Genomic DNA, 15,351 nt, shown 5'->3' on the forward strand with positions numbered 1-15,351 from the left:
GGTCTCCTGGCTCCAAAGTCCTCTTCGCATTGCCTGACCTGGCCTCAGCCTTGTTGTGTTATCTGACTTACCAAGCTGCAGCCATGAAGCTCTGTGTTAGTTAAGAGGATGCTGGCGGCTGTAACACATAAACACTGAAATCCCAGTGCTCTCACACATTTGAGGTTTACTCTCAGTAGGCAAAGCTCTAGCAGATGTTTGAGAAGCAGCCTTCCGTGCGGTGATACAGGGACCCAGGTTGCACCCGTGTTGGGGCTCTATTAATTTCAACATGGGGCTCCCAAGGTCTCTGCTGGTCTCCTCTACGGCTGTCACGACAAGACAGAAAACCGCCGACATCCTGTTGGGGGATGCTGGGGATGGAAAATACCTCAGGCAGCAGTGGCGTTCCACTTCCAGGAAAATACATTCGGCAGCGATGGCATTCCACTCCTAGCACAGAGACCCCAAGTGACAGTGTCTTCAAGAGAGGAGGCATGGCCCTTCTTCCCTGCCTTCTTCGCCCTGCTGCTTAGGCCATACACGTGGTGGTAAGCCACCTTGAGCCACATGGTCGAGAAAAACGCCCTAGGGATGGCAGAGTGCAAGAGCAGAGGCTGGGCCCCTGAATGACTCCACGGGGCCGGGTCACCGTGCCAGCTGGGCACCTCCCGCCTCCAGACCGTATGCAGGAGAGAGGGATTTCCGTCTCGTTTAAGCCACTGTTGTCGGGGTTCCTGTCCCATGCAGCTGAACCTGTATCCTAAATACAGGGTGCCCAGTCCTTTTGTCCACAGTAGGACCCTCACAAGCAGTGGCTGGAAAAAGAGTCAGTCAGCCCACAAGCCCCAGCCCTTACCACACGTGCTTAGGGAGTCAGTAGAGGCAGTAACAACCTTCTGGGTGTATCATGACAGTTTTTATTATGATAAAATAGGTATAACGTAAATTTACCATTTTAACTGTTTTTAAGTGTACCGTGTAGAGGCATTAAGGACATTCACACGGATGTGGAGCCATCAGCACCATCCATCTCCAGAACACTTTTCATCTTCCCAAACTGGAACTCTGTACCCATTAAACACTAACTCCCCCTTCTCCCGCCCTCAACCCCCGCCGCCCCCCCCCACCGGCAACCACTATTCTACTTTCTGTTTCTGTGACTTTGACTGCTCTAGGGGCCTCATGTAACTGGAATCACATAGTCTTTCTCCTTTTGTGACTGGCTTATTTCACTTAGCACAATGTCCTCAAGGTTCATCCACGAGCCAGAATTTCCCTTTTTTAAGACTGAATACTCTTCTCTTATGTGGGTGGATCATATTTTGTTTATCCATTCATTTGTTGATGGACACTTGGGTTGCTGCCACCCTTTGGCTATAGTGAGTGATGCTGCTGTGAACATGGGTGTGCAAATATCTGGGAGGAAAGAAAAGATCTCTGTGGGAAGGGGAAGAGAAAGTAGAAAAGGCACATTCATATCTTGGACCTGGAAGTAGTGTGTAACTTTTCGGCTCACATATCATTGGCGGGAACTAGTCATAAGGTGTACTAGTTATCTATTGCTACATAACAAATTACCCCAAAACTTAATAGTTCAAAACAACAAATACGCAGTACCTTATGGTTTCTGTGGGTCAGGAAATAAGGAGCAGATTCACTGAGTAGCTCTGGCTCGGGGCTTCTCATGAGGCTGCAGTCAGGAGATGGGCTGGGGCCACAGTCGTCAGAAGGCGTAGTGGGGCCAGAGGGCCTGCTTCCAACATGATGTACTCACATGGCTGTTGGCAAAAGGTCTCAGCTGTTTGCCGTCTAGATCTTTCCACGGGGCTGATTGTCTTCAGAATGTGTCCGCTGGCATTCTCCAAAGTAGGGGATCCAACCTGGCCTCAGAAATCATACGCCATCATTTATGCGATATTCTGCTGGTTACGTAGGTCACAGCTGTAGGTGATGCTCACTGGTGTAGTTCAGACCCAAGTCTCAGAGAGACACCGTTAGGGGAGAGGCATCATCAGGGAAAGTATGGGTGGGAGCTAACTTCAAGGATGGGAGTCTAGGAAGCAGTGTACCTTGTCGGATAAGAGCACTGGTTTTGGAGTCAGTAGCCTGGGTTCGAAATCCACTTAACATTCTTCGTTCTTGGATGAACACTCACCTCTCAAGAGTCCAGTTTCCTGTATAACAGGAAAAAACAGCCTTTACCTCATAGGATTTTTAGCATTGCTGATCTAATCCAGTGTTTCCTAAACTTTGCTTTATCTGTGTCCTTAATGCTTTTTTCATATATGTATGCCACCTATAGTATTACTTAGTATTTTTATATATTTTATAATATCTTTACTGATATATAATTCACACAATACAACTCACCCATTTAAAGTATACAGTTCAGTGGGTTTTTTTTGTTTTTTTTTTTTGTGTGTGGTACGCAGGCCTCTCACTGTTGTGGCCTGTTCCATTGCAGAGCACAGGCTCCGGACGCGCAGGCGCAGCGGCCATGGCTCACGGGCCCAGCCGCTCCGCGGCACGTGGGATCCTCCCAGACCGGGGCACGAACCCGCGTCCCCTGCATCGGCAGGCGGACTCTCAACCACTGAGCCACCAGGGAAGCCCTGTTCAGTGGTTTTAATATATTCAAAGCTGTGTAAGCATTACCATAATCAGTGTTTGGACACCCCAATTTTCATCACCCTAGAAAGAAACCCTGTACACTTCAGCAGTGACTCCCCATTTTTCCCCAGCTCACCCCTTCTCCAGCCCTAGGAAAACACTGATCTACTCTCTGTCTCTATGGATTTTCCCATTATGGACCTTTCATATAAGTGAAATCATAAAAATACGTGGTCTTCTTTGTCTGACATTTTTCATTTAGCATAATGTTTTCAGTATTCATCCACACGGTAGCATTTATCAGCACTTTATTTTTTATAGCTGGATAATCCATTGTGTGGATATGCCACATTTTATTGATCCATTTATCTGTTGATGAACACCAGGATTGTATTCAGGTTTTCACTATTATGACTAATGCTGTGAACATTCGTGTACAAGTTTTTGCATGGACATACGTGTTCAGTTCTCTTGGGTATACCTAGGAGTGGAATTACCTGGTCGTATGATAAATCTATGTTTAGCCTTTTGAGGAACTGCTAGACTGTTGTACAAGGGTTACAATTTCTCCAACTCTTACTATTATTTTTTTTCATTGTAGCCATTCTACTTGGTGTGAAGTGGTAGCTCATTGTGGTTTTGATTTGCTTTTCCTTATTACAGACTCATTTTGTTTATATTTAAAGGAGACTTTACATTGCTACCCTAAGTGGAAAGACAGTATCATTTACCACAAATAGTTGGTAACCTGCTAATAATGTAACTATCAGAATGACACTTGTCTGTGTATCACATGCTGTAATTGATGTTTATTGCATTTTGGGAAATACCAATATAGTCTATGTAATAAATGTGAAGCTATCATTTTATTATTGTTTGTGAGTCATAGGCAAAGGCAGAAGAGGGTCTTTTGTTGTGTTTTGGTTTTTGGGGTTTTTTTCCAGGGAGAGGGTGGGGTGAGATTCAGAAGATCTGTATTAAAGAGGGAAGACTGGCTAGTGCGAGGGAGCAGCCTTAGAAAACGGAAAACAACCAGAATGTGGATGGCGAGAATTTATGAAGTAGTGTTAAGTATAAAATCTGTTGGATGGCAGAGGTGAGAGCTCAGGGATTCTTTTCTCCAATGTATGTTGATCTTAACTCTCTCTCACATCCTTGCAAGGCAGGCTAAAGTGTATATTCTTAGAGCTCATGGATGGTGAGGGGGCAGCGCTGGGTCTGATTCAGCCTTAGATACCCTGCCCTGCCCCCCAATGCTGCAGCTCAAGACACCCTGTGTGAGGAGGGTAGGGCTGGTCAGGGAGTCCTGACCTGGCAGCTGCGACTGAGGTTCAGAGGGTGCAGAAACTTGTCCAAGTTCATGGGCTTATAGACAGGACACCTGGGACTAGAATCCGGCTCTCCCGATCCCCCTACCATGATTGTTTCTGGAAAGCTCTCCTTGGCTCTTTATTTCACCTGTTTGTATAGTGAGACGCCCACGGATTTCCTGCTAAGAGACTGAGCTTTGCTACTCACAGTGAGGTCCATGCCAGCAGCAGCAACAGCACCTGGGAACTTATCAGAAACGCAGACTCTCGGGCTCCACCCAGACCTACTGAATCCGAATCTGCATTTTAACAAATCTCCAGTGAATTTGAACGCACATCAGTGTTTCAGAAGCACAGACTAAGATATTACCGTTGGGTTTATTCATCCAAAACCCTTATTTCAGCACCTACTATCTGCCAGGCTCTAGTAAGTGCTAAGCAAGCAGACGGTCCCAGGCCAGTCAGTGAGACAGATGAGAAACCAGAGATCACAGACCTACCACTGACTTTATTTATTTACTGCTCACTGAAACAGTAGTTGCTTTATTGATTTCCCTAAAGATGAATCGCTAAGAATTCAGTGGTGGCTGCTGTGGGTGGTGTATGTCCGTCCAGCATGCTTTGCCTTTTATCTTCTTCCAGATCACTTGGAAACTCCTCCCCTACTCATTTTTCTTTTAATTCAAAAATATTTATTGAGCACCTTTGTATGCCAAGTCCTGCTCTAAACACTTGATACAGTGGTCAAGAAATCAGACAAAGCCCCTCTTTTCAAGAAGCTTCTTTATATTCTAATAAAGAACGAAAAATAAATAATATCAAAGAGTAATTAGTCTTCTGGAGAAAAAGCAAAGTGACAACAGGGTCACGGAGGAGTGTTCTTTGGGTAGAATGGTAGAAGAAGGCCTCTCTGAAGATGTAACATTCCCACCCGGGACCTGAGAAGGAGCCAGTCCTTTGACATCTCAAGCAAGAGCAGTTGGTTGGTTTTGGTGGGGCTGTCACTCAAGGCACTAGAGCTGCCCTCTGGCGACAGTGATTGGTACAAGGATGAGCATATGATCCCAAAAGAGCCAATAAGAGTCTTTCCTGGGGTTGATATATAGACATGGGGAGAAACCAGTTGCTAAGGAGATTTCTTTGTGACCTTCAACAAGTCACTTGCCTTCTCTGTGCCTCATTTTACTCATCTGTGAAATAGAAGGGTTAGCCCACATGCCACTTCAGCCTCTGCTACCTCTAACTTGCAATTCTGCCAGATCCTGCTTTTTGAAACAAAGTATCACAATGCTGGCTTCTTTGTGGGGGGGTCTGTCCTCCCTCCCGCCTTCTCAGATACATCTGAGCAACAGTCTTAATAACTGAAGCTGACTCCTATTTGAAAACTTTAAATGGTCAGCCTCTGCCCAGCAGGGATTCTGTCTTTTACAAGTTTGTTGAGGTCCATCTACCATCCCTATATTTGTTTCACAACTGGAGGTTGGGAAGAAGGATCTAGGCTCAAATCCTAGTCTGCTTCTTACTCGTCAGGTGACCCTGAACAAGAATTGTAACTTCTCTGAGTCTCAGTTTCTTCATCTGAAAAGTCAGTATAATAGTAGCATCCATCTCGTGGGGCCCTTTTGAGAAGTAAATGAGCTGTCACAGGCACCTCTCATGCCCAAATCTGTGGTCTGTGGATCCATGTCCTCCTTTCCTGCTAGACTGTAAGCGGCATGGGGGCGTGAACTGGGACTGATTTTACGTACAGTACAGTTAGCCATTATTTTCCTTTATTACTGTTGAGAAAGTTATTGTTGACTTTGGTCCTTTTAAATAGCTATGCCAATCTGCTACCAAGATTGTAGAAAGGCCTGGGGTAAGATAGAACTTTTTAGGGGTTTCTAGTGAAAGTGTTTGCCTAGAGTACATGGGAATAGCAAGAGGAAAAGAGAACAGACATCTATTGAGCACCTCCAGTATGCCAGTCAGTGTGTAAGGAGCCTGTACATCCAGTGCCCATTAACCCCTCACCACAATCCCAAGAAGTGGGTAGGGTTGTTTTCCCCATCAGGCAGATAAGAAATTGGGAGCTCAGAGAAGTTATGAAACTTGTCCAGGGTAACACAGCTAACGAGTGACTCAGATGAAATTCAAACCAGTCTGGCTCCAGGGCCAACTTCTTCCTACCTCTTTAAGATGTCGTTCTTCGGAGGTGATAGGAAGAATCCATACTTGGTCAGGAGTCAGGGAAGTAGGTGTTCTCTGGTAATCAAGGAGGGGAAGAGAGACCTTGCATGTAAACTGAGGCAGAGCTTCTGTGGTGAGAGGGTGATCCTGGGCTGAAAACAGGGGGCATCTACCTGTGTGGTCCTGTAGTGACCAGATCTCAGGTACTGTTGGTTGAATGTCACTGCGTGCTATGCTCCATTTTTAGCTTTACAAGCATCACTCACAGGAGTGCCAGGAAATAGGGATGTTGTAAGCCAGATCTTACAGATGGGGAAACAGGCTCAGAGAGGTAAAGCTATTTAGTGGAGGTCACACAGCTAGTAAGGAGCAGAACCTGGGTTTGAATACTTGTCTGCCTGATTCCAAAGCCCATGCTGGTTTTTGTTTTTGTTTGTGTTTTTTTTAAAGGAAAGCCAATGTTGGGGGAAAATGTAGAATCTTTTTTTTTAATTTAATTAATTTATTTTTATTTTTGGCTGTGTTGGGTCTTCGTTTACTGTGCGAGGGCTTTCTCTAGTTGCGGCAAGCGGGGACCACTCTTCATCGCGGTGTGCAGGCTTCTCACTATTGCAGCCTCTCGTTGCGGAGCACAGGCTCCAGACGCGCAGGCTCAGTAGTTGTGGCGCAGGGGCTCGGTTGCTCTGCGGCATGTGGGATCTTCCCAGACCAGGGTTCGAACCCGTGTCCCCTGCATTGACAGGCAGATTCTCAACCACTGAGCCACCAGGGAAGCCCGCCCATGCTGTTTTACAGAACAAAACAAAACAAAGTAAACGCTGCCTTTTCTAATGCAGGGTCTTCAGGGGTAAATCAATAGACCAGAAAAAAGGTGGACAGCAAAAGGGATCCCCAAATCACTTGGGTGTCATCCACACACCCCTTCACATACTCAGACATGCTCCAGCCCACCTTTCCCGGGCCCTATCACTACTGTAGGCGAGTGGGTCCCTTTCTGTGTGCCTGGACCTCTGGGATTCTGTGAAGACGGTGATGAGATTGGGCTAGTGTAAACATTTCAGCAACATTTCAGATTGCGCACTTCCCTACATTAGGAACGTACCAGAAAACTCACACAGTAATTGCCTTTGTTGAGGGTAGCTGGAGGAAGTCTGTGCAGTAAACAGACCTGTGTGTGGCAGTTTGCTTTCTACAAGTCACTTTGCCTGTCCTAAGCCTCGGTTTCCCTGTCTGTGAAATGGGAGAGTAGTAGCACTTTACTTCAGGGGCTGCTGTGGTGATTATCCAGGTTGAGTGCTTAGCCCAGCACTATACAGTCAGTACACAATTAAGCATGTCACTTTATAGGTGTGAGAGTGATTCTGGAAAGCTCAAGCTCATCAGAAGAGCTGACAGCCCATTATTTTTGTCTTTGACTAATAAAATATTATAGCACACAGTGATTGCTTTACCAGAGGTGGTGGGCAGCAATGGAGAAAACATGGGATTTAGAGACAGCAGACTAAAGCTGAGTACCGCCCCCGCCTCTCCCTAGCTGTGTGACCCTGGGCAGTTCAGTCTACCCTGCGGGGCCTTGATCTCCCCTTCGAAGGGGTCTTGCTGTCCAGAAACAAGGAATGTGACCAGCAAGCAGCCTTCAGCCGTCACCTCTTTTAGGGTCTGCTTTAGCTGGAGAGAACCCCCTTGCCAAGGCCATGGCCTTCCCTGGGCATTCTCATCTACTAAGTAACTGAGGCAGGGGTATAAAGGTCCAGCCATTTCTGCTGGCGCAGGACGCTCTGGTGGTCAGAAAGGCACCAGCTCTCCCCCGATCAGCCAAGGCTTCCTCAAGCTTTTGTCAGACCTCCACTTCACCTCTGCCCAACCCTGCTTTCTCCTTCTTCCTTCACAGGTGTTGATCCCTGGTACACATCTTGCACCCCAGACTCCATCTGGGTATCTACTTTTGGAGAACCCAACCTCCAACATTTGGTACCAGGGCTGGTCTGGGAAGGCAGGTGATAAGATGGGCTTTTGGAGCTAGATCACTTACTTCCTGGGTGGTAAGAGGGCCCCATCACCGGTGGCTGACAGAGCAGAGACAGCCCACTTGTTTTAACTTTCACAAGTGGGGAATCAGAGGGTGGCTCTGTGGAAGGAAATGCGCTAGCAGGCGTGGTGCATTGGGTAATGGACATGGATAGAGGACACTGTGGGATAAATGGGGTTGATGACCATGCCCAAGTACCACTGAAGCTCTATACCCAGAGTCTATAGACTCTTTTCCTTCAAGGGCCAGATAGCAACTATTTTAGACTTTGCAGCCTATGCAGTCTGCTGCAACACTCAATTATCCTGTTGTGGCACAAAGCAGCAGTAGACAATATGTAAACAAATAAAACCTTCCAGAAACAGGCTGTGGGCAAGATTTAACCCATAGACTGTGGTTTGCTCATTCTTGCCATCTACTAAAGAAAAAGACGGAACAGCTAAGTGTGACTAATGGACAAGTGGTTGCTTTTGAAGAAAGAGGCTTTCATTTTGTTTCCAGTAGCAGAGAGAAGAAAGCTGAGGACCAAAGTCAGGACCCCAGGATGTGATAAAGTTAATTTAAAGACAGCTAAAGGACCACCCCAATCAAATGCTCTTTCCAGAATTCTGCTGGTTTTCATCATGGCACTTTGCACACAGCGTCACTTTTTTGTGGAAGTGTGACATACATGAGAAAAATGTACAGGTCGTAAGTGCACAGCTGGGTAAATTGCACAGGGTGAGAGCCCCTCATAACCAGCACCCAGGTCAAGTAACAGAACAGGACCAGCACCAGCAGCGCCCTCATGCCCCATCTCGGTCACTCCTGCTCCCAAGAGGACCACTGCCTTGACTTTGACCGTGTGTAGGTTACCCTTCCCTGCTTATGAACGTTACAGAAATGGAGTCCTACTGTGCGTGATCTTTTGTGTCTAGCTGGCTCTTTTACTCAGCACCATCAGGGTAAACTGCATCTATACGATTGTAGCTCGTTTGTTCCCATGGTGTGAATATTCTGCACTTCATTAATTCTATAGTTGATGGACATTTGAGTTGCTTCCACTTCTGGCCTCACATGAGGAGCGGTGCCGCTGTGAACATTTTTGTGTGTGTCTTGAACACGTGCACACATTCTTGTTGGATGTATTCCTAAGTAGAAATGCTGGATCATAGGGTACATGTATGTTTGATTTAATAGATCCTGCAAAGAGTTTTCAAAATGTTACACAATTAACATTTTTACCAGCAATGTGTGAGAGTCCTAATTGTTTCGCATTCTGGTCAACACTTAGTATTTTCTGCCTTTTTAATTTTAGCCATTCTGATGGGTGTATAATGGTATTGTATTGGGTTTTTAATTTACATTTTTATATTTCTTTTCGCTTTTCACATGGCTATTGACAATTTAGATGTCCTCTTTTGTGAAATGCCTGTTCCGGTTGTGTGCCCGTTTTTCCACTGGGTTTTTTGCCTATTTTTTTACTTGTAGGAGTTCCTATTAAATTCTAGATATGAGTCAGATACATGTATTACAAATATCTTCTCCCACTATTTGGCTTTCCTTTTTTTTTTTTTTTTTTTTTTTTTTTTTTTTTTTGCGGTACGCGGGCCTCTCACTGTCTCATTGTCATGGCCTCTCCCATTGTGGAGCACAGGTTCCGGACGCGCAGGCCCAGTGGTCACGGCTCATGGTCCCAGCCGCTCCGTGGCATGTGGGATCTTCCCGGACCGGGGCACGAACCCGCGTCCCCTGAATTGGCAGGCGGACTCTGAACCACTGCGCCACCAGGGAAGCCCCTGGCTTTCCTTTTTAATAACTTTAATGCTATGTGCTTTTGTTTTTAGTTTAAGAAATCTTTGCATACTTAAGGGCATATAGATATTTTCTTATGTTTGCTTCTAACAGTAATATTGTTGTATCTTTCATATTTAGATCCACTTATTTTTGTGTATGTGTATGATATGGGCTAGGAGAAGGATTCTTTTTTTTTTCCCCATATGGTAATCTAATTCCTCTGGCAGCATTTATTAAAAGGATCATTCTTTCTTCACTGAGTTGCAGTGACACCATTGTGTTACCATGTATGTGTGGATCTTTTATGGTTCCTCTTTTGTTCCATGGGTCTATTTGTCTGTCCTTGTGCTAATACCACACTGTCTTAATTGCTATTGTTTTTAACTACCAGTTGAAATCTGGTAACATAAGTCCTCCAACTTTGCTTGATTCTTCAAGATGACTATCTAGATCCTTTGTGTTTCCATATATAGTTTAAAAATAATTTCTCAATTTCCATAAAAAACCAGTTAGGGGTTTTCATGGAGATCGCATTGAATGCAATCACATGGAAGAGAATTAACTTCTCGACAATATTGAGTCTTTGTATCGTGAACATGGAATTTCTCTCCATTTATTCAGTTCCTCTTTGCTCTCAATCATGTTTTGCAGTTTTCAATCTAGAAGTCTTAAACATCTTTTGATAGATTTATTCGTAGGTATTTGACATTTTTGATGCTCTTATAGACGGTATTTAAAAATTTTTGTTTTCCCATTTTTTGCTGCTAGTCTATGAAAATACATTGAAGCACAATTGATTTTCTTACAGCTTTTTTGAGGTATAATTGAGGTACAATAGCTGTACATGTCTAAAGTGTACAAATGTTAAGTTTTTACATATATATACACTGTGAAACTATCACCATAATCAAGATAATAAAGATATCCATCACTCCCAAAACTTCTCATGCCACTTTATAATCCATACCTTCCTACCCCAGGCTGTCAAATGCAACAGCAAATATGCTTTCTATCACTATAGATTAATTTACACTTTCTAGGTTTTTATAAATGGAAATTCATATTATATGTACTTTTTGTGGGGGGAAGGAATGGGAGAGTCTGAGTTCTTTCACAGAGATAATTATCTTGAGATTTAGCCATGTTGCTGCATGTATCACTAGTTGATTCCTTTTTTGTTGCTAAGTATTCATTACATGTATATAACACAGTTCATTTATCCATTCATCACTTGGTGGATATTTGAGCTATTTCCAGTTCTGTGCTATTACAAATAAAGCATCTGTGAATATTCATGTACAAGCTTTTCTGTGGACACTTGCCTTCATTTCTCACATCTTGGGTATGAAATGGATGGGTTAGTGTTTTTGGCTTTTTCCAATACATACTCAGGAGTGGAATTGGTGGGTCATATGTTAGTTTCATTTTTAATTTTTTGAGAAAGCTCCATATCATTTTCCACAGTGACTGCACAAAATTACAGTCCCGTCAGTACAGTACTGTACAAGGGTTTCCTTTTCTTCACATCCTCACCAACGTTTGTTATTTGTGGTCTTTTGATGATAGCCATTCTGACAGGTGTGAGGTGATATCTCATTGTGATTTTGACTTGTGTTTCCCTGATGATTAGCAATGTTGAGTACCTTTTCATGTGCCTATTGGCCATCTGCGTTTCCTCTTTGGAAAAATGTCTATTCAGTAATTATGACCATTTTTTAATCTTTTTTTTTTTTGATGTTTAGTTGTATGAGCTGTCTATAAATGTGGGATGTTAACTTCTTATCAGTCATATCATTTGCGAATATTTTCTCCCATTCAGTAGGTTGTCTTTTCATTTTGTCAGTGGTTTCCTTTGCTGTGCAAAAGCTTTTAAGTTTAATTAGGTCTCATTTGTTTATTTTTGCTTTTGTTTCCTTTGCTTTAGGAGATTGCTGTGATTTATGTTAAAGGCTTTTCTGCCTGTGTTTTCCTCTTGGAGTTTTACAGTATCCGGTCTTACATGTAGGTCTTAAATCCATTTTGAGTTTATTTTTGTATATGGTGTTAGAGAATGTTCTAATTTCATTCTTTTACAAGTAACTTCCCAGTTTTTCCAGCACCACTTATTGAAGAGGCTGTCTTTTGATTAATTGACCATAGTGTGTGAGTTTATTTCTCGGCTCTATTCTGTTCCATTGATCTATGTTTCTACTGTTTTGATTACTATAGCTTAGTAGTGTAGTCTGAAGTCAGGGACCATGATTCCTCCAGCTATGTTCTTCTTTCTCAAAATGGTTTTGACTATTCAGGGTCTTTTGTGTTTCCATATAAATTTTAAAATTATTTGTTGTAGTTCTGTGAAAAATGCCTCTGGTATTCTGATAGGGATTGCACTGAATCTGTAGATTGCCCTGGGTAGTATGGTCATTTTAACAACCTTAATTCTTCCAATCCAAGAACACGGTATATTTTTCCATCTATTTGTGTCATCTTCAACTTCTTTCATCAGTGTCTTATAGTTTTCCAAGTAAGGTCTTTTACCTTCTTAGGTAGGTTCATTCCTAGGTAGTTTATCCTTTTTGATGTGATGGCAAATGGGATTGTTTTCTTAACTTCTCTTTCTGATAGTTCATTGTTAATGTATAGAAATGCAAAACATTTCTGTATATTAATTTTGTGTCTTGAAACTTTACCAAATTCATTGATGAGCACTAGTAGTTTTCTGGTAGGGTCTTTAGGACCTTCTATGTATAGTATCATGTCATCTGCAAAAAGTGACAGTTTTGTGGGCATAGAGGAAACATACATCAACATAATAAAGACCATATATGAAAAACCCACAACTAACATCATACTCAATGATGAAAAGCTGAAAGCATTTTCTCTAAGATCAGGAGCAAGACAAGGATGTCCACTCTCACCACCTTTATTCAGCATAGTTTTGGAAGTCCTAGCCATGGCAATCAAAGAATAAAAAGAAATAAAAGAAATCCAAATTGGAAAGGAAGAGGTATTTTTAACTTTTTTTTTTTTTGTAGGAGAACTGAATCAAACAGATTTTATTAAACTTTTTGGGATGAGGAAAACAGATGATATAAAATAAGTCATAAGAAATGCTATCTGATACTACTGCCTCAAACCATTTTCAAGGTTTTACAAAATATACAGCAAATATGAAAAGCTTCAACATACTCTTCTTTTATAACTTCTGCTGCAATAAATACAAATTAACAAACATACAAATTTCTTCCATACTTCTTAAAAGTAGAATTACTGAATTACTAATTTTTACAATGTTATTCATAACATTTTTATTCATACACTTTTAATGAGATCATTGCCAATACGTACATTATTTTCCTTAACTTTATTTTTACATTAAGCCAATATCTGTCATGCAGCCATCAAAAACCTTACAGTAAATTACACAGGTTTGTAGTCCAACCTAGACTCTAGCTTCTTAGAATCAGCCACTTTTCTGACTGCTTTCGTGAAGTGTTCCTGTACTATAAAATCATGATCAGCAAGCATTGCAAACGTACTCGCTTCAGTACAAACATTTCTAAGTTCTGCTCCATTAAGGCCATCTGAAAGCTTCACAATTCCTTCATAATCTATTTCACCATGTTTTGGAATTGGACCTGCATGGATTTTCAATATATCTAACCTTGCTTGTTCGTTTGGTAAATCAAAGTGTATTTTTCTATCTAATCTGCCTGGACGAAGCAAAGCAGGATCCACTGTATCTGGCCTGTTTGTAGCCATGATCATTTTAACTCTATGTAGAGTATCAAATCCATCCACTTGACTCAGTAGCTCCATTCAAGTTCTCTGAATCTCTCTATTAGCTGAAGTACCCTCAGGAAACCGATGACCACCAATAGCATCTATTTCATCCATAAAAATGATGCATGGCTGATGGTCCCTGGCATAATTAAACATTTCTCTGATCAAACGAGCACTTTCACCAATGTACTTGTCTACAATAGAACTAGATACAACCTTTAAGAAATTGCAATCCAGCTTGCTAGCAACAGCTCATGCCAAGAGTGTTTTTCCTCTACCTGGTGGTCCATATAGCAAACAGCCTTTTGGAAGTATTATTCCTACATGTTGGAATAATTATGGGTTTGTAAGAGGTAATTCTATTACCTCTCTTAATTCCCGAATCTGTTCTGACAGCCCTCCCATCTCAGAATAAGAAACATTCCCAGGGTCCTCCTGAGACATGTTGTAAACCAGTGGATCTGCCTCTCTTGGCAGATACCTCATGATAGTTAGTGTAGTCATATCCCAAACAACTCTTGTTCCTGTCTTCAGCTTACGTTTGTCGAGCTGTCAACAACAACCCACAACGTATCTTGGTCCATTTGTAGCTTTAACAATGAATCTTTCTTCAGTTAATTGCTTAAGTACTTCACCCACAATCTGCCTAACGCTTTGTAGGGCCTTCACATCATTTTCATACTTTTCATACTGCTTGGCAAGTTCTTTTAATTGTTCCCTTAACTCCTTGAGACGGCCGTCGATCTCTTTGTGCTCCAGCAGCTGCTTGTGGTAGTCCTGAAGCACCTTATCTCTAGGGTCCTCCATGATGGGAAACTATTTTTAACTTTTTAAGCAGCTATGATCTGTTTTCCAAAGTGACCATAGCATTTTATATTCCCACCAGCAGAGTATGAAAGTTCCGGTTGCTCCACATACTCACTAACGTTTGGAGTGGTCAGTCTTTTAAATCTGAGCCATTCTAGTGGTTGTGAAGTGGTATCTCATTGTGTGTTTGTTTTTTTTGTGTGTGGTTTTGAATTGCTTTCTCCTAATGACTAATGATGTGAGGCATCTTTTCCTGCACTTATTTGCCATCTTCTTTGGTGAAATGTCAGTTCAAATCTTTTACCATTTTCATTTGGCCATTTGTCTTACTATTGAGTTATACATGTAAAAAATATATATTATACATACAAATTCTTTGTTGATTATGTTTTGCAAATATTTTCAGTCTGTGACATGCCTTTTCATTTTTATAACAGTATCTGTTGAAGAGCAAGTGTTTTTAATTTTGCTGGAAACCAACTAAATTATTTTTTCTTTTATAGTTTATGCCTTTTGTTTCCTATTTGGTTTTTTTTTTTTTTTTTTTTTTTTTTTTTTTTTGCCAAATATAAGATTACTAAGATTTTCTCTCATGGTTTCTTCTAGAAGTTTTATAGTGTAAGCTTTTACATCTAGATCTATGATCCATTTTGAGTGAATTTTTATATATGGTGTGATATGATAATGATCTATTCATTTTTTACTTCCAAATATGCAACTGTTCCAGAACCATTTTTTGAAAAGATTATCCTTTCTCCATTGAACTCCCTTGGCACCTTTGTTGAAAATTAATTAACCATGGGTATGTGGGTCTATTTCTGGACCTTCCATTCTATTTCACTGATGTATGTTTACATAGATGCCACATTGCCTTGATTAGAGATGCTTTATAATAAATCTTGT

General features: G+C 41.9%; 1 pseudogene; it reads right to left on the bottom strand.

Annotated features, from left to right (window-relative positions):
- Positions 1 to 13,278: 13,278 nt before the first annotated feature.
- LOC131763694 (26S proteasome regulatory subunit 10B pseudogene) lies at positions 13,279 to 14,448 on the bottom strand (annotated as a pseudogene).
- Positions 14,449 to 15,351: the final 903 nt, after the last annotated feature.

Source organism: Kogia breviceps, chromosome 10 (genome assembly GCF_026419965.1).
Source record: "Kogia breviceps isolate mKogBre1 chromosome 10, mKogBre1 haplotype 1, whole genome shotgun sequence".
Taxonomy (NCBI): domain Eukaryota; kingdom Metazoa; phylum Chordata; class Mammalia; order Artiodactyla; family Physeteridae; genus Kogia; species Kogia breviceps.